This window comes from Heterodontus francisci, unplaced genomic scaffold (assembly GCF_036365525.1).
Source record: "Heterodontus francisci isolate sHetFra1 unplaced genomic scaffold, sHetFra1.hap1 HAP1_SCAFFOLD_43, whole genome shotgun sequence".
Lineage (NCBI taxonomy): Eukaryota > Metazoa > Chordata > Chondrichthyes > Heterodontiformes > Heterodontidae > Heterodontus > Heterodontus francisci.
Window position 1 is genome coordinate 17173163 of NW_027141852.1, and position 19759 is coordinate 17192921.

Here is a 19759-nt window from a genome sequence, read left to right on the forward strand (position 1 = left end):
CACATTAAGATCAGCCTGAAACAGTCGAGTATCGTCTACAGTCTGAACACTCGCACAGATCTTCAATTCATCTGTAAATTTACAGATGGTGCCCCCTACACCTCCATCCAGATCATTAATAAAAATAATAAAGAGCAACAGACCCAACACCGATCCCTGTGAGATACCATTGGTAACTGGTCTCCAAACAGATCCAGATCCATTTGTAACTACTTTCTGCCTACGTCCTGCCAGTCAGTTCCCAATCCAGATCAATATATTACCACTGATACCAGGGACTTTAATCTTATAGAGAAGCCTCTTGTGTGGAACCTTATCAAAATCTTTTGGATGAGATCAGCTAATTGAACACAGGCCGGGGATGAGGCCTAGGCCTGTCCTGCTTTGTGTGTGGGTCTCAGAACCACACAAGGTGAGATCAGCTCACTGAGCACAGGCCCATCCTGCTCTATATAGTGCTCAGTACCTCACCAAATGAGAATAACTAACACACCACAGGCCATGGAGCCTCGGCCCATCCTTCCCTGATTGCGGTTCAGTGCCAACCAGGTAAGATCAGCTAATTCAGCACAGGCCGGAGATGGAAGCTGGATCTTTCCTGCTCTGGGGGCTCCGTACCATACCAGGTGCGATGAAGTAAAATACCAAAGGCCGGGGATGGAGCCTGAGATTTCCCTGTTCTGTGTGGGGCTCCGTACAACAATGTGTGAGAAGAACTATCATCCCTCAGGCTGAGGAAGGAGCCTGGGCCTATTCTGTTCTGTGTGGCTCCTACCACACTGAGTGGGATCAGTTAACTCAACACAGGCCATGAATACAATCAGGCCCTTTCCTGCTCCGTGTGGCTCAGTATCACACCAGGTGGCATCAGCTAACACAGCGCAGGCTGGGGCTGGGGCTGGAGCCTGGGCCCGTCCTGCTCTGTGGGCTCAGTAACAACCCGTAAGATGAACTTTTTTCAAAAGACTTCAGTGTATTTATCTCTGTCCAACACTCTGAGGCAGATTTCTGTGTTTATAAAGAGTGTAATTTATTGACTGGTCTCTTGGATCAAACAGGGTAACAGACAGAGGTCTGTGTGCAGAGGGTTTGGGAGTGAGCTCTGATTCCTAACTCTTTCTGGACTGTGAGGAAGAAAGAATGAATGAGAGACAGAGAATGTGGGAGAAGGGATGATGGAAGAATTTGTCCGTGAACCTGATTAAAAGTGTCTCAAACGCAAGATAATATTAAGATATCAAGAGCAGAACATTAACATAATCTGAGTTCCGCGATCTGGTCGGGTCCCATTCCCCTGAAGTGAGGAATGAATGGGTGGGGAAATTCTGCCTGGAGTTATATTTGTCTCCAATGAAGATGAGTTCACAGTGAGGATGGAATAGCTCAGTTGGGAGGACACTAGATTGAAGAACCAGGATACAAACCCTGGTTTCATCAGTTTTAATTTGGTGTCTCCATCAGTTTAACTAGAGAGAATCAGAGGGGAGATTTTCCACTCTTGACCCCATGGGCTGAATTTTAAACTAACGGTGCGGCTCTCGGCAGAGACACCGGAAGCGGGTGTCATCACCACACGAGTGAAATGTGGCCGGCCGACCCCGATCACGGAGCAGCTGACCAATTAATGAAGGGGAGGCGTGGGGCCCATGCAAACAAGGACCAGAGGCAGGGAACGAGGCACCGATGGCACCGACATCTGACACAACGGCAGGTGCTGGCACCATATTGAAAGGACTGCCAGACCTGTATTCACTGCTGCCTGGTTTAAAGGAGTGTCTTCCTGAGAGCCCTCTGCTGTCCCAGAACCCGTTCTGCTGCCTCTGCTGCCCCAGGTCCCGTTCTGCAGCCTCTGCTGTCCCAGTACTCGTTCTGCTGCCTCTGTTGCCCCAGGTCCCGTTCTGCTGTCCCAGGACCCGTTCTGCTGCCCCAAGACCCATTCTGCTGCCTCTGATGCCCCAGGACCCGTTCTGCTGCATCTGCTGTCCCAGAACCCGTTCTGCTGCCTCTGCTGCCCCAGGTCCCGTTCTGCTGTCCCAGGACCCGTTCTGCTGCCCCAAGACCCATTCTGCTGCCTCTGCTGCTCCAGGACCCGTTCTGCTGCATCTGCTGCCCCAGGACCCGTTCTGCTGCCCCAAGACCCGTTCTGCTGCCTCTGATGCCCCAGGACCCGTTCTGCTGCCCCAGGACCCGTTCTGCTGCCTCTGCTGCTCCAGGACCCATTCTGCTGCCCCAGGACCCGTTCTGCTGCCTCTGCTGCCCCAGGACCCGTTCTGCTGCTCCAGGACCCGTTCTGCTGTCCCAGGACCCGTTCTGCTGCCTCTGCTGCCCCAGGACCCGTTCTGCTGCCTCTGCTGCCCCAGAACCCGTTCTGTTGCCTCTGCTGCCCCAGGGCCCGTTCTGCTGCCCCAGGACCCGTTCTGCTGCCTCTGCTGCTCCAGGACCCGTTCTGCTGCATCTGCTGCCCCAGGACCTGTTCTGCTGCCTCCGCTACCCCAGGACCTGTTCTGCTGCATCTGCTGCCCCAGGACCTGTTCTGCTGCCTCCGCTGCCCCAGGACCCGTTCTGCTGCCTCTGCTGCTCCAGGACCCGTTCTGCTGCATCTGCTGCCCCAAGACCTGTTCTGCTGCCTCCGCTACCCCAGGACCTGTTCTGCTGCATCTGCTGCCCCAGGACCTGTTCTGCTGCCTCCGCTGCCCCAGGACCTGTTCTGCTGCATCTGCTGCCCCAGGACCTATTCTGCTGCCTCTGCTGCCCCAGGACCTGTTCTACTGCATCTGCTGCCCCAGGACCTGTTCTGCTGCCTCTGCTGCCCAGGACCCATTCTGCTGTCCCAGGACCCGTTCTGCTGTCACTGATGCCCCAGGACCCGTTCTGCTGTCTCTGCTGCCTGATAGGTAAGGAGCTGAATGCGAGCCTGCAGTGACCATGGTCCAATAGTTTAGCGATGCCTTCCTGCAGGTTCGCCTCCAGGTGACAACAGATAGGTGGAAGATCCTCTTCCCCAGGGATGGGAGGTGGAGACATGTCCACCTGACCAAGCAAAGCTGCTTTGAGATAGTAGGTGAAGTCAGCAGCCGTGGGGTCACCCCCAAGACATGGATCGAGTGCAAGAAGTGGGTCAATGACCGGATCCGGGCTGCTCAGGCGCAAACTCAAAACACTTTGGACCCTTTGGACATTGCGCATGGCAGAGTGAGAGGGAGTGTTTGGTGGAAAGGGAGTGGCCACCCAGTCATTTGTATTGGGGAAGGGCAGCAGGACATGCTGCCTGAGGCTTGGCTGCATCTCGGTGGGAGGTGCACGTCAGTCATTGTATAAACTCACACAGTCCCTCGAGAGGGGCCACATGCAGGAGGAATATGTGTGTCCACATCATGGACTGCTGGACTATCACCATCAGAGATATTGGGTTTGTCCCCGCTGGGAGACTAACTTTGTTGATCATAGTGGCTGCAGGAGAAGACAGCCCACAATCGGTAAGAGCATGTCAAGACTGGCAGTGGATGCCTAATCTCCATGTCCTCATCCCGATGGAGGAGGAGGCCATGGAACAGGCCGGGAAGCAAAGCAGCTGATCCATAGCTGATGGAGAGACAGGGACACCTACCTAAGAGAGTGAATGAACATCTCCTGGGGCACAAGGGTGCATCCGCTGCAAAGGAGCCACACTGCTCATCTGTTCACCACTGCATCAATGGAGCTGCACAGTAGGGGTGGTTGGAACGTCACGATGGGAAGACCCTAACCCTTCAATGTCCCTGTTTTCACATGCAGGCTAGGATGAAAGACAAGAGCGAAGAGCTGGAGAGACTGGGGGACAGCCAGACACCTCTGAGGAGGAGGAGGGAGCCTCAGAGGGTGCACCGTCACATCATTCCCCTGCACCCTCCACCAGCACAGAAACCCTCACTCGGTGGGTATCCACTCGCTGTTAGATTTGGGCACACAAGCTGGTGAGCACGTCACAGACAGGCCCGGGCAGATGACGGATGCAGTGACAGCCGAGGCCACTGGCAGTTGGAAGTCTGTGGGAGGCCAGGCCCATGCTGAGTCCCAGGCTGATGACGTGCCTCTGGTGTCACCAGCAACACGGGAAATGCTGAAGCTGCAGCAAGAGGTCAGGCAACATCTGGCAGAGTTGCCGGAGGTTATGTGTACCCAAGTTCGGATGATGGAGGAGTCCATCCAGGCCTTGCATGCTGTACTGTCTCTGATGGGGGTGTGTCTGGCTTCCTTCCTTGAGAGATTGGTGACTCTGATGGAGAGCCAGATCCAGCCGACCAATCAGTGGCTGCCGGAGATGTGTGCAGACCTGCACTCCATCGCTTTGTCCATGAGATCCATCCAGCGGTGACAAGGTGAGAGGGGGGACGAGGTACCTGAACTCTTCACCAGGTCCACGTCCCTCTCAGGTCAGCAGCGAGTTACAAGTGTGTCTTATAAGGGGGAGGAGCAGCTGGCTGCTACATCTGGGGTCTCCTCTCAGGATGTTCCTGGTGTGGATAGTAGCTCCAAAGCCCCTCTGCCAGTGACACAAGTGATGCCAGTGCCTGCCTCCATCACCCTCGATGACAGAGGGGGGTCCCTGTACCTGTGCAGGAGGCCCTCAGTGTGCCGGGGCCCTCCAGGCCTCAGGCAGCAAGAGGGCGGCCACCAATGTCATCCCAAGCCATGGGGCAGCAAGGTCAGCAGCCTGTCTCCACCTCAGCTGCCAGAGCAGGGGGAGCACCACGTAGGAGCACGCGGAAAAGATTTCAGAAGAGCACCTAGATTCACATAGGGTTCACGGTGAATGTACATTCCAGATGGATAGGGTTGCGTTTGTTGTCACACGGAAGAAAGAAATGATGTTCTCTCACTATGTCTCCTTCCTATTGTTGATGCCCTTTGGGACTTCATTTAAACCCTTCCACCCAAGGGGCTGGAAGTGAGGGACCAAGCCCTGAGTTCAAAAAGTTTCGGCCTTGTCACTGTGCGATGTGTCCCTGGATGCTGCAGTGCAGAAGGAAGGAGGCGACAACAGGGCTGTTTAAAGCTAAGACTTTATTGCCTTGGTTCCAGAAGGTGGTAAAGCTCAAAGGAAACTTGAATGTATAAGGGTGTCTCATGTCTCCCTTGTGTGTATCTCATGGCCCCTTTCCTGCTGTGCCTGAGGTTCTTCATCTGGCACTGCTTGGGCAGCATCCTCCTCCACATCCTCATCATCAGAGGAGACATCACACTCCACGATATCCTCACTAGTCAACACCTCGCCCCTCTGTAATGCCAGGTTGTGCTGTGCACAGCAAACCACCACGATATGCGAGACCCTCGCCGGGACATACTGAAGGGCTCCACTGGATCGATCTAGGCACCTGAATCTCATCTTCAGGAGACCAATGGCCTCCTTGATGGTCGCTCGGGTTGACCTGCAGCAGGTGTTGTACCTCTCCTCTGCATCCGTGCGTGAGTTCCTCACAGACGTCAGTAGTCATGTCCTCAGTGGGTAGCCCTTGTCTCCAAGGATCCATCTCTGAAAGCGGATGGGGCCGCGGAAAGGTTCTGGCACCTGGGAGTGCCTTGGTATGCAGGCGTTGTGGCTGCTTCCCGGGATTTGTGCACACACCTATGGGATCCATTTGCAGTGGTCGCAGACCAATTGCACACTGAGCAAGTGGAAGCCCTTCCTGTTGAAGGCTGCTGGCTGGTCTGCAGGAGCCATGATGGTCACATGGGTGCAGTCAATGACACCCTACACCTGGTGGAATCCAGCGATGTCCCCGAATCCTATAGCTCTCTCAGCTTGACTGTTTGGATCAATGTGCACATAGTCACCGGCCCTCCTGAACAGGACATTGGTGACCTCCTTGATGCACTGATTCACTACAGACTGTGAGATTCCACACATATCTCCAGTGGATCCCCGCAATGATCTGGTGGTGAAGAAGTTCAGTGGCACGGTGACCTTCAGTGACACTGGCATCAGGTGCCCACCAAGTCGCATGGGGCACAGCTGCATCATGGCAGAGAGATCAGTGACGACCCCCGTGGAGAGGTGCAGTCTGCGGAGACACCGTCACTCTGACATCTGCAGGTAGTTGAACCTCGGCTGACGTGTTCCTCTGCCTCCTTCTCCAGCCTCCTGTTCGAGGCTGGCCTTCCTGTGGGCCCCCAAGCTGCTGTGGTGCCCCTGCTGGTGCCTGCGCCTCCCTCCCTTCCTCTCTACTCCTCCTCCTCCTCCTCAATGGGAGCCTCGAATCCAATGAGAGCCTCGAATGAGGCCCATGACAGGTTGCCCCTCCCTGAGTGCAAGGCCTTCACAGTAAACAACACCCAGCCACATTTACCTCACTTGTCACCCTCAATGAAGTGGCACTGCCCCAATGGCACCCTGGTGTTGTTCCCTCTGCAGAGCTGGCACATTGGCTCCCACTCCTGACAGTGTTTCCCGATGCCCTTTCTGCCAAGTTTTGCTGCCTCACCCGATAGCTTCCCAGTGAAGACAACACTCAGCTCCCACCTCCCAGTCACCTCCTTTAACCAGGCGAGGCTCTGAAGACCCGTGGGTCCCGTGTGCTATTAGTTCAATTGGATCCAGTGAATAACATTGCTGACAATTGGACTCATAAATACTTGAAATGCCTTCTTGCCGTGTGGATGTGCGAAGTCTGCCCTCCATGTCAGCCGCCGACAGAAAAATCCGGTCCAACGTCTTCCATCCCTATTTTATACACCCCCCCTCCCCCTCCCCGGCCTCCATTCCCGTCTCCAACGGTCCCTTAAAATTCTGGCGCATGTCTCTAAGACTAATGGGAGTGAAACCACATCTGCTCCTTAGACTGAACAGGGAGAGCTGCTCTCTCTGTGTTTGAAGTGAATGAATCTGCTCTTTACCTTGTCTTACTGGAACGTTCACTGTCTGGAGATGTCTGTTTGAAAATGTTTTCCTGTTATATTAATGGAGCAGAGGAGCAGATGTGAGGTACTGTTGAACAGAGAGGTTTGGAAGTGGGTGAAGGGGTGGAGTGACGGTGTGAGTGAGAGGCGCAGTGAGTTGGCCATTCTCAATAGAGTGTCAGGAATGAAGGGCAGAGGAACATACCAGGCTGGAAACACAGAAAGAGCGAGGAGAAGCTGGTGTGAAAAACAGAGATTAAACAACGGGCTTGTTCATTTGGTTTGGGTCTGGTGTTTAGAATACCCAGAATCTGGGTTCACTTCCCTTCCAACTCAGTCAATTGTACCAACATTATGTTCATAAAACCATAGAATGATACCCAAAGAAGGAGACCATTTGGTCCATTGTGTCAGTGCTGTCTCTTTGGTTGTGCTATCCAATTAGTCCTGGTGTTCAGCTTTTTCCTGTAATCTGTACATTTTCCTTCCAGTATTTATCCCAATTGCTTTTCAAAGTTACTACTGAATCTGCTTTCAAGTCCTGATCAGACAGTGCATTCCAGATGACAACACATCACTGTATAAAAAAATCATTCCTCATTTCGCCTCTGGTCTTTTCTCAATCACCTGATAAATACATCCTCTGGTTACTGACCCTTTTGCCACTGGAAACAATTTCTCCTTATTCAACTTATTGAAACCTTCTTGATGATGTCACATACTAGACTGCCAGTAAAACTGAAGCCCATGGAATAAAAGGGACAATGACAGCATGCATATGAAGTTTGCAGACTGATAGGAACATAGGAGCAGGAGTAGGCCATTCAGCCCGTCGAGCCCACCCTGCCATTCAATATGATGATGACTGATCGTCCACTTCAATGCCTTTTTCCCACACTATCTCCATCTCCCCTATGTCATTTGTATTGAGAAATCTGTCAATCTCTGCTTTAAACATACTCAATGACTGAGCTTCCACAGCCCTCTGAGATAGAGAATTCCAAAGATTCACAACCCACTGAGTAAAGAAATTTCTCCTCATCGCTGTCCTAAGTGGCTTTCCCCTTACGTTGAAATTGTGTCCCCTGGTTCTAGACTCCTCAACCGGGGGAAACATCTTAGCTTCATCGACCCTGTCTATCCCTTTCAATATTTTGTAAGTTTCAATGAGATCACCTCTCATTCTTCAAAACTCTAGAGAATACAGTCCCAGTTTCCCCAATCTCTCTTCATTTGACAGTCCCGCCATCCCGGGAACAAGTCTGGTGAACCTTCGTTGCACTCCCTCCATGGCAATGATATCCTTCCTAAGGTAAGGGGAACAAAACTTCACACAGTATTCCAAAGTGCAGTCCAACCAAGGTTATATACAATTGAAGCAAGACTTTACTGCTCCTGTACTCAAATCCTCTTGTGATAGAGGCTAACATATCATTAGCCTTCCTAATTGCTTGCTGCACCTGCAATGTAGCTTTCAGTCACTTATTGACAAGGACACCCAGGCCCCTTTGTACATTCACAATCTTACCATTTAACAAATAATCTGCACATCTGTTTCTCCTACCAAAGTGGATAACCTCACATTTTGACACATTATATTTCATGTGCCACTTTCTTGTCCACTCACTAAGACTGTCCAAATTCCCTTGAAGCCGCTTTGCATCTTCTTCACAACACACATTCCCATCTAGTTTTGTGTCATCTGCAAACTTGGAAATACTGCATTTGGTCCCCGCATCCAAATCATGTGGTCACAGTGTGGTGGTGAACAGTTGTATTTCTGTCTGGAGGAAGGTTTACAGTGGGTTCCCCATGGTTCCTCATAACTTCAGTTATGTGCAGACACTGGAAAAGCTGGGGTTGTTCTCCTTGGAGCAGAGCAAGTTCAGAACAACTTTGACAGAGTTCGAATCAAGGAATCAAATGGTTGCAGTACAGAAGGAGACCATTCAGTCCATCATGTCCATGACAGCTCTTTGCAAGAGCAGATCAGCTAATTCCACTCCTCTGCCCTTTCATTGTAGCCCTGCAAATTTTCTCTATTTAGGTGTTTATCCAATTCCCTTTTGAAAGCCACGATTGAATCTGCCTCCAGCACACTCTCAGGCAGTGTATTCCAGATCCGAACCACTCACTCTGTCCCACACCCCGGTACCATTGCAAAAAATCTTTTCTGTTCATTTCATCCCTCATAAATAATTGAAATGAAATGTTTATTAGGAAATACACAACATAAAAAGGAGAGAGAAATAAATGCTGAGTAAAATAGAAGTCAATGTTTGGAAGGTAAAAAGAGCAAAAGATGTAACTTTTATTCTGGATGAGTGAGAGGAATATATCACACTTTGGGGCTTTTGTAAGAAGATTTACTGATAAACCTGGGACTTGAGAGGAAGCTGCCTCATGGTTTACAGAACGAATTCAGCCCCTGGAGTGGAGCCAACAGCTGCACCGTCCAATAACAGACAGGACGGGGACACTGTCTCAGGCCTGGTGAGCTCAGTCGATGAAAGCATGAAACTCTGAATCTCAAGTTTTTGAGTTTGAGCCCACGGTGGGTGTTTTCTATTTCCTTTTTAGGCTGATTTTACAGGCGTTATCCAGCTCTGAATTCCTCGGCAGAGAGTTCAAGGAGTGTTTGAAATGAGATTCAACAGCAGTATGAGAAAGTCTCTCCTTGATTCAGGACTCTTACCTCTCTGCAGCATCTCGCTGCTGAAGATTGAACTTTTTCTCATTTCATTCTCAGCTCAGGGTCAGTGTGGATCACTGGGACTTCTGGCTGTCTCCCACTTCACAATTCATCAGTGCTGAGAAATCAATGGGGAATATTACTCACATGTTGTAATGTTTTATAAATACTTGAATGTATTTCACACTGTGTCCAACAGTGTGAATCTCCCCTGGTATATCAGCTCACCAACACTTCAACAGAACATTCACATAATGTGAGCTCTGACATCTGTTCAGATTCCATTCCCAAGACCTGGAAAGTGGGATTGGGCTGGATCGCTCTTTTTCAGCTGGCACAGACACGATTGCTAAATGGTCTCATTCTGTGCCATAAATTTTCTCGATTTTCTATGTTCCATGAAGTGAGGTGTGATTGGGAGGGGCAATTCCACCAGGGTTATATTTTCTACCAAAAGAATGACACAAGGGATACTTCACATTTTTATTCATTCATTCATGCGATGTGGGCATCGCTGGCTAGGCCAGCATTTATTGCCCATCCCTAATTGCCCATGAGAAGGTGGTGGTGAACTGCCTTCTTGAACCGCTGCAGTCCATGTGGGGTAGGTACACCCACAGTGCTGTGAGAAAGGGAGTTCCAGAATTTTGACCCAGCGACAGTGAAGGAACGGCGATATAGTTCCAAGTCAGGATGGTGTGTGGCTTGGAGGGGAACTTGCAGGTGGTGGTATCCCCTGCATTTGCTGCCCTTGCCCTTCTCGGTGGTAAATGTCGCTGGGTTTGGAAGGTGCTGTCTGAGGAGTCTTGGTGCATTGCTGCAGTGCATCTTGTAGACAGTACACACTGCTGCCACTGTGTGCCGATGGTGGAGGGAGTGAATGTTTGTAGATGGGGTGCCAATCAAGTGGGCTGCTTTGTCCTGGACGGTGTTGAGATTCTTGAGTTGGAATTGCACCCATCCAGGCAAGTGGAGAGTATTCCATCACACTCTTGACTTGTGAATTGCAGATGGTGGACAGGCTTTGGGGAGTCAGGAGTCATGGATGAGTGAGAGGAATATATCACACTTTGGGGCTTTTGTAAGAGGATTTATTGATAAACCTGGGATTTGAGAGGAAGCTGCTTCATGGTTTACAGAACAAATTCAGCCCCTGGGGTGGAGCCAACAGCTGCACTGTAATTACTCACCTCAGGATTCCAAGCCTCTGACCTGCTCTTCTAGTCACGTTATTTGTATGGCTACCCATGGTAACCCCCATGATGTTGATGGTGGGGGATTCAGTGATTGTCATGCTATTGAATGTCAAGGGGAGATAGTTAGATTCTCTCTTGTTGGAGATGGTCATTGCCTGGCACTTGTGTGGTGCGAATATTACTTGCCACTTATCATCCCAAGCCTGTGAGACTGAAATAGCTCAGTTGGGAGTGTGTTGGACTGAAGATCCCTGGTTCAATCTGGGGTTTTGGCAGTTGTCCTTTATTCTGCATCGCCCTTTGGTTTTGACTCTTGAACTGCACAATTTACACTGAAATTATTTACCCAACTCTGAAGGTTGGATTGGAATAGAGAGATATCAATGATGGGAAATATTTACATTGTCAGCTTTAGCTTATTCTCTATCTCCCTGTGTCCTTTTCCCCAGTATTTGACTCTCTCGGGGCCGGGTGAACATTTGATTTGCTGGAAACAGGAGTGAGTGAAAGACCATGTGTGGAGTTTGATTTTGTACAGAGGGAGAGCAAATCTAACAGGGCTGTGAGATATTGGCCTGGATTTTACAGCCCCAATAGCGGTGAACTCTGAGACTTTCACTGCTATTGAGGGTCTGAACAGCACTGCAACTGCCGGTACATGCACACACTAACACCAGCATCTGGAAGTTGTGGTGGTGAGAAATGTGCTTAGAAGGAGCCTCTGATCATAATCGCACCAGCCCACTCTTTAAAGTGACAGGGACCTGTAGTTCAGCAATTTTTTTTTTTTTTTTAGAATATTACAGCGCAGTACAGGCCCTTCGGCCCTCGATGTTGCGCCGATCATCTGACCTACACTATTCCATTTACATCCATATGTCTATCCAATGACCACTTAAATGCCCTTAAAGTTGGCGAGTCTACTACTGTTGCAGGCAGGGCGTTCCACGCCCCTACTACTCTCTGCGTAAAGAAACTACCTCTGACATCTGTCCTATATCTTTCACCCCTCAACTTAAAGCTATGTCCCCTCGTGTTTGCCATCCTCATCCGAGGAAAAAGACTCCCACTATCCACCCTATCTAACCCTCTGATTATCTTGTATGTCTCTATTAAGTCACCTCTCCTCCTCCTTCTCTCTAACGAAAACAACCCCAAGTCCCTCAGCCTTTCCTCGTAAGACCTTCCTTCCATACCAGGCAACATCCTAGTAAATCTCCTCTGCACCCTTTCCAAAGCTTCGACATCCTTCCTATAATGCGGTGACCAGAACTGCACGCAATACTCCAGGTGCGGCCTCACCAGAGTTTTGTACAGCTGCATCATGACCCCGTGGCTCTGAAACTCGATCCCCCTACTAATAAAGGCTAACACACCATATGCCTTCTTAACAGCCCTATTAACTTGGGTAGCAACTTTCAGGGATTTATGTACCTGGATACCAAGATCTCTCTGCTCATCTACACTACCAAGAATCTTCCCATCAGCCCAGTACTCTGCATTGCTGTTACTCCTTCCAAAGTGAATCACCTCACACTTCTCCGCATTAAACTCCATTTGCCATCTCTCAGCCCAGCTCTGCAGCCTATCTATGTCCCTCTGTACCCTACAACACCCTTCGACACTATCCACAACTCCACCGACCTTCATGTCATCCGCAAATTTACTAACCCACCCTTCTACACCCTCATCCAGGTCGTTTATAAAAATGACAAACAGCAGTGGCCCCAAAACAGAACCTTGCGGTACACCACTAGTAACTAAACTCCAGGATGAACATTTGCCATCAACCACCACCCTCTGTCTTCTTTCAGCTAGCCAATTTCTGATCCAAAGCTCTAAATCACCTTCAACCCCATACTTGCGTATTTTCTGCAATAGCCTACCGTGGGGAACCTTATCAAACGCCTTACTGAAATCCATATACACCACCTCCACGGCTTTACCCTCATCCACCTGTTTGGTCACCTTCTCGAAAAACTCAATAAGGTTTGTGAGGCACGACCTACCTTTCACAAAACCGTGCTGACTATCGCAAATGAACTTATTCTTTTCAAGATGATTATAAATCCTGTCTCTTATAACCTTTTCCAACATTTTACCCACAACCGAAGTAAGGCTCACAGGTCTATAATTACCAGGGCTGTCTCTACTCCCCTTCTTGAACAAGGGGACAACATTTGCTATCCTCCAGTCCTCCGGCACTACTCCTGTCGACAATGACGACTTGTAGATCAACAACAACGGCTCTGCAATCTCCTCCCTGGCTTCCCAGAGAATCCTAGGATAAATCCCATCTGGCCCAGGGGACTTATCTATTTTCACTCTTTCCAAAATTGCTAACACCTCCTCCTTGTGAATCTCAATCCCATCTAGCCTAGTAGGCTGTATCTCAGTAATCTCCTCGGCAACATTTTCTTTCTCTACTGTAAATACTGACGAAAAATATTCATTTAACGCTTCCCCTATCTTCTCTGATTCCGCACACAACTTCCCACTACTATCCTTGATTGGCCCTGTTCTAACTCTTATCATTCGTTTATTCCTGATATACCTATAGAAAGCCTTAGGGTTTTCTTTGATCATATCCGCCAATGACTTCTCGTGTCCTCTCCTTGCTCTTCTTAGCCCTCCCTTTAGATCCTTCCTGGCTAGCTTGTAACTCTCAAGCGCCCTAACTGAGCCTTCACGTCTCATCCTAACATAAGCCGCCCTCTTCCTCTTGACAAGCGCTTCAACTTCTTGAGTAAACCACGGCTCCCTTGCTCGACAACTTCCTCCCTGCCTGACAGGTACATACTTATCAAGGACACGCATTAGCTGCTCCTTGAATAAGCTCCACATTTCGTTTGTGCCCATCCCCTGCAGTTTCCTTCCCCATCCTACACATCCTAAATCTTGCCTAATCGCGTCATTATTTCCTTTCCCCCAGCTATAATTCTTGCCCTGTGGTATATACCTGTCCCTGCCCATCGCTAAGGTAAACCTAACCGAATTGTGATCACTATCGCCAAAGTGCTCACCTACATCTAAATCGAACACCTGGCCGGGTTCATTACCCAGTACCAAATCCAATGTGGCATCGCCCCTGGTTGGCCTGTCCACATACTGTGTCAGAAAACCCTCCTGCACACACTGGACAAAAACAGACCCATCTAAAGTACTCGAACTATAGTATTTCCAGTCAATATTTGGAAAGTTAAAGTCCCCCATAACCACTACCCTGTTACTCTCGCTCCTGTCGAGAATCATCTTCGCTATCATTTCCTCTGCATCTCTGGAACTATTCGGAGGTCTATAGAAAACTCCCAACAGTGTGACCTCTCCTCTCCTGTTTCTAACCTCGGCCCATACTACCTCAGTAGACGAGTCCTCAAACGTCCTTTCTGCCGCTGTACTACTTTCCTTGATTAACAATGCCACACCCCCCCTCTTTTACCCTCTTCTCTGTTCTTTCTGAAACATCTAAATCCCGGAACCTGCAACATCCATTCCTGCCCCTGCTCTACCCATGTCTCCGAAATGGCCACAACATCAGGATCCCAGGTACCAACCCATGCTGCAAGCTCACCCACCTTATTCCGGATGCTCCTGGCGTTGAAGTAGACACACTTTAAACCAAGTTCTTGCTTGCCAGTGCCCTCTTGCGTCCCTGTAACCTTATCCCCTACCTCACTACTCTCAACAGCCTGTACACTGGCACTGCAATTTAGGCTCCCATTCCCCTGCTGATTTAGTTTAAACCCCCCCGAAGAGCACTAACAAATCTCCCCCCCAGGATATTGGTACCCCTCTGGTTCAGGTGAAGACCATCCTGTTTGTAGAGGTCCCACCTACCCCAGAAAGAGCCCCAATTATCCAGGAAACCAAAACCCTCCCTCCTACACCATCCCTGCAGCCACGTGTTCAACTCCTCTCTCTCCCTATTCCTCTCTTCGCTAGCACGTGGCACAGGCAACACCCAGAGATAACAACTCTGGTTGTTCTCGCTCTAAGCTTCCACCCTAGCTCCCTGAATTTCTGCCTTAAATCCCCATCTCTCTTCCTACCTATGTCGTTGGTGCCTATGTGGACCACGACTTGGGGGTGCTCCCCCTCCCCCTTAAGGATCCCAAAAACACGATCGGAGTCATCACGTACCCTGGCACCTGGGAGGCAACACACCAACCGTGAGTCTCTCTCATTCCCACAGAACCTCCTATCTGTTCCCCTAACTATGGAGTCCCCAATGACTAATGCTCTGCTCCTCTTCCCTTTTCCCTTCTGAGCAACAGGGACAGACTCTGTGCCAGAGACCTGTACCCCATTGCTTACCCCTGGTAAGTCGTCCCCCCCAACAGTATCCAAAACGGTATACCTGTTGTTGAGGGAAACGGCCACAGGGGATCCCTGCACTGCCTGCTGGTTCCCTTTCCTTCCCCTGACGGTAACCCATCTACCTACTTCTTTTACCTGAGGTGTGACTGCCTCCCTATAACTCCTGTCAATAATCCCCTCCACCTCCCGAATGATCCGAAGTTCATCCAGCTCCAGCTCCAGTTCCCTAACGCGGTCTGCGAGGAGCTGGAGTTGGGTGCACTTCCCGCAGATGCAGTCAGCAGGGACACTCTTGGCGACCCCTACCTCCCACATTCTGCAGGAGGAACATACAACTGCCTTTACCTCCATTCCCACTATTTTAGATTCCCAATAAATCTACTGAAAAACCAATCGAAAAAAAAAGTCAAAACTTGTTCTCTTAGCAATCCGACGGACTGAAGTTTTAAATAAAAAGCTTACCTTATCAACACCCTAGAGTCCTTTTTTTTTGGTTAGAGGAGGAGGGTGGGTGGGAGACACTACACGTGTAGTGTCTCGGGTACTGCCACTGCCAAATAAATAGTTTTCCCCTACCCAGCAGTCCCCGGTCCTCCGAAACAAAAAAGGGATTAACTTGTAACTTACTGAAATTGACCGCTCAGCTGAAAGTCCGCTCCGCACCCCGTTCTATCAAGGCTGCTCCTCGCAAAAGACAAAGATTTTAAAACTGCCCAAATAAATAGTTTTCCCCTACCCAGCAGTCCCCGGTCCTCCGAAACAAAAAAGGGATTAACTTGTAACTTACTGAAATTGACCGCTCAGCTGAAAGTCCGCTCCGCACCCCGTTCTATCAAGGCTGCTCCTCACAAAAGACAAAGATTTTAAAACTGCCCAAATAAATAGTTTTCCCCTACCCAGCAGTCCCTGGTCCTCCGAAACAAAAAAGGGATTAACTTGTAACTTACTGAAATTGACCGCTCAGCTGAAAGTCCGCTCTGCACCCCGTTCTATCAAGGCTGCTCCTCGCAAAAGACAAAGATTTTAAAACTGCCCAAATAAATAGTTTTCCCCTACCCAGCAGTCCCCGGTCCTCCGAAACAAAAAAGGGATTAACTTGTAACTTACTGAAATTGACCGCTCAGCTGAAAGTCCGCTCCGCACCCCGTTCTATCAAGGCTGCTCCTCGCAAAAGACAAAGATTTTAAAACTGCCCAAATAAATAGTTTTCCCCTACCCAGCAGTCCCCGGTCCTCCAAAACAAAAAAGGGATTAACTTGTAACTTACTGAAATTGACCGCTCAGCTGAAAGTCCGCTCCGCACCCCGTTCTATCAAGGCTGCTCCTCGCAAAAGACAAAGATTTTAAAACTGCCCAAATAAATAGTTTTCCCCTACCCAGCAGTCCCCGGTCCTCCGAAACAAAAAAGGGATTAACTTGTAACTTACTGAAATTGACCGCTCTGCTGAAAGTCCGCTCCGCACCCCGTTCTATCAAGGCTGCTCCTCGCAAAAGACAAAGATTTTAAAACTGCCCAAATAAATAGTTTTCCCCTACCCAGCAGTCCCCGGTCCTCCGAAACAAAAAAGGGATTAACTTGTAACTTACTGAAATTGACCGCTCAGCTGAAAGTCCGCTCCACACCCCGTTCTATCAAGGCTGCTCCTCGCAAAAGACAAAGATTTTAAAACTGCCCAAATAAATAGTTTTCCCCTACCCAGCAGTCCCCGGTCCTCCGAAACAAAAAAGGGATTAACTTGTAACTTACTGAAATTGACCGCTCAGCTGAAAGTCCGCTCCGCACCCCGTTCTATCAAGGCTGCTCCTCGCAAAAGACAAAGATTTTAAAACTGCCCAAATAAATAGTTTTCCCCTACCCAGCAGCCCCCAATGAACCCTGATTTTTACCTGGGTTGGATTAAAGCCGGTACCAACAGGCTCAGGGTTGCTCGGGAAGGACTTTTCTGTTGACACAACAGCTCCACTATTCCAGGAAGACACCGGCAGCAGCAGTTGTCAACTTTAAGAGGGAGTTCAGACATTTTAAATGTTGTATTTTATTTCTTAATTGTATGTAAGTTTTTAGCATGGCCTGATCAGAGTTCTTAAATTTACATCTGACTTTTTATTAACAAGATTGAAGTGCTTTTAAAAGATCTCTAAATGTATATGACTTTTTATCAAGATTTACTTGGCTTCTTTGAAAAGACTCTTGAGCAAGATTGAAGTGACTTTTAAAAACTACATCTTATCCTTTAAAATCCTGCTTCCATGTGGATGACATTGGAAGATGACTTCAGAATAACTTAGACTATCTTTCTAACAGGTACTGCAACAGCTTAAGACCTACTTTTCTGCAAAAGCTGGTGAATTACCTTCCGGGAGCGGAGAGGAGCGGAGCGGAGCAGACCTGCATGGACCGATATGAGGAGAACGTTGAGAGCGGAGCCTATAAATCCAATCCGAGGATCGAGGCCCAGTCTCTTCCCTTCCAGGAGTGGAGTGGAGCTCTTCCAGTGTGCTGGAGTTTTGAAAAAAAAAAAGAAGCCAACTCTGATGTCAGAGGAGAGCTACAAGGTGATTGTTTGGTGAGTCACTGCTGTTTGTGTATTTAAATATCTTAAAGAAAAGGGCAAAGTTTTTTACTTGAGAAAAAAACCTCTGCTGAAAAGGTGAGTGCTACTAAAGTGTTTTTTTTATTCAGTGTAGCTTATGAAGGACTTTAGATTGTAGTGGGTAGAACAAGGCCCCTAGTGTCATTAGTATTTTTTTAATTAAGGGAGTAACTAATTAATCTAAGGGTAAGTCATGGCAGGAGAGCTCAGCCCCGTGATATGCTCCTCCTGCGCTTTGTGGGGATTCAGGAACCCTCCCAGTCTCCATGACGACCATGTGTGCAGGAAGTGTATCCAGCTGCAGCTACTGGCTACTCGCATTATGGAGCTGGACCTGCGGGTGGTTTCACTGTGGAGCGTCCACGAAGCTGAGGGCGTCATGGATAGCATGTTTTGTGAGGTGGTCGCACCGCAGGTAATGGATGCACAGGCAGAAAAGGGATGGGTGACCACCAGATGGAATAGTAGGAGCAGGCAGGTAGTGCAGGAGTCCCCTGTGGCCATCCCCCTCTCAAACAGATACACCACTTTGGTTACTGTTGGGGGGAAGACCTCCCAGGGGAAAAGAACAACAGCGCGGTCCGTGGCACCACGAGGGCTCTGCTGCACAGCAGGGGAGGAAAAGGGGTGGAAGAGCTATTGTGATAGGGGATTCTATCATAAGGGGTGCAGATAGGCGTTTCTGTGGCCGCAAACGAGACTCCAGGATGGTATGTTGCCTCCCTAATACTAGGGTCAAGGATGTTTCGGAGCAGCTGCCAGAAATTCTGAAAGGGGAGGGTGTGCAGCCAGAGATCGTGGTCCATATTGGTACGAACGACATAGGCAGGAAGAGAGATGAGGTTCTGCAAAGTGAATATAGGGAGTTAGGCAGAAGGTTAAAGAGCAGGACCTCGAGGGTTGTAATCTCAGGATTACTCCCTGTGACACGTGCTAGTGCGGGTAGGAATAGGAGGATTAGGCAAATGAATGCATTGCTGAAGACTGGCGAAGGCGGGAGGGCTTCAAGTACTTGGATCATTGGGATCTCTTCTGGTGCAGAGGTGACCTGTACAAGAGGGACGGGTTGCATCTGAACTGGAAGGGGACCAATATCCTTGTAGGGAGATTTTATAGTAATACACTGGAGGGTTTAAACTGGTCTTGCAGCGGGGGTGGGACCCAAAGTAGTAGTCTCTCCGATGAGATAGTTGAGGCAAATGGAGAGGTTAAAGCAAGCAAGTCCAGTAGGCAGGCCAGGCAGGGGCAGGACAGGGAGCGTGGAAGGTCTGGTGGGCTAAACTGCATTTACTTTAATGCAAGTATCCTTACAGGTAAGGCAGATGAACTCAGAGCATGGATCGGTACATGGGATTGTGGTATTGTAGCTATTACGGAAACGTGGTTGAGGGATGGGCAGGACTGGCAGCTCAATGTTCCGCGGTACCGATCCTTCCGGCGTGACAGAGGTGGAGGTAAGAGAGGAGGGGGAGTTGCACTATTGATTAGGGAGGACATCACGGCAGCACTTAGAGAGGATATCCCGGGGTGAATGTCCAGTGAGGCCATACTGGTAGAATATAGAAATAATAAAAGGGTGATCCCTTTGATGGGATTATACGATAGGTCCCCCAATAGTCAGAGGGAAGTGGAGGAGCATATATGTAGGGAAATCACAGATAGGTATAGGAATTATAGGGTTGTAATAGTAGGTGATTTTAACTTCCCTAATATTGACTGGGACTGCCTAAGTGCTAAGGGATCAGATGGGGAAGAATTTGTTAAGTGAGTCCAGGATAGTTTTCTGAAGCAGTACGTGGATGGCCCGACTAGAGAAGGGGCTACACTCGATCTCCTCTTCGGAAATGAGAATGGGCAGGTGGTTGATATGGCAGTGGGGGAGCACTTTGGGACCAGTGACCATAACTGTATTAGCTTCAAGATAGTTATGAAAAAGAATAGGACTGGTCCTCAGGTTGAAGTCCTAAATTGGGGGAAGGCTAATTTCCATGGCATCAGACAGGAACTCTCAAAAGTTGAATGGGAGAGGCTGTTTACAGGTAAAGGGACGTCTGGCAAGTCGGAGGCTTTTAAAAGTGAGATAG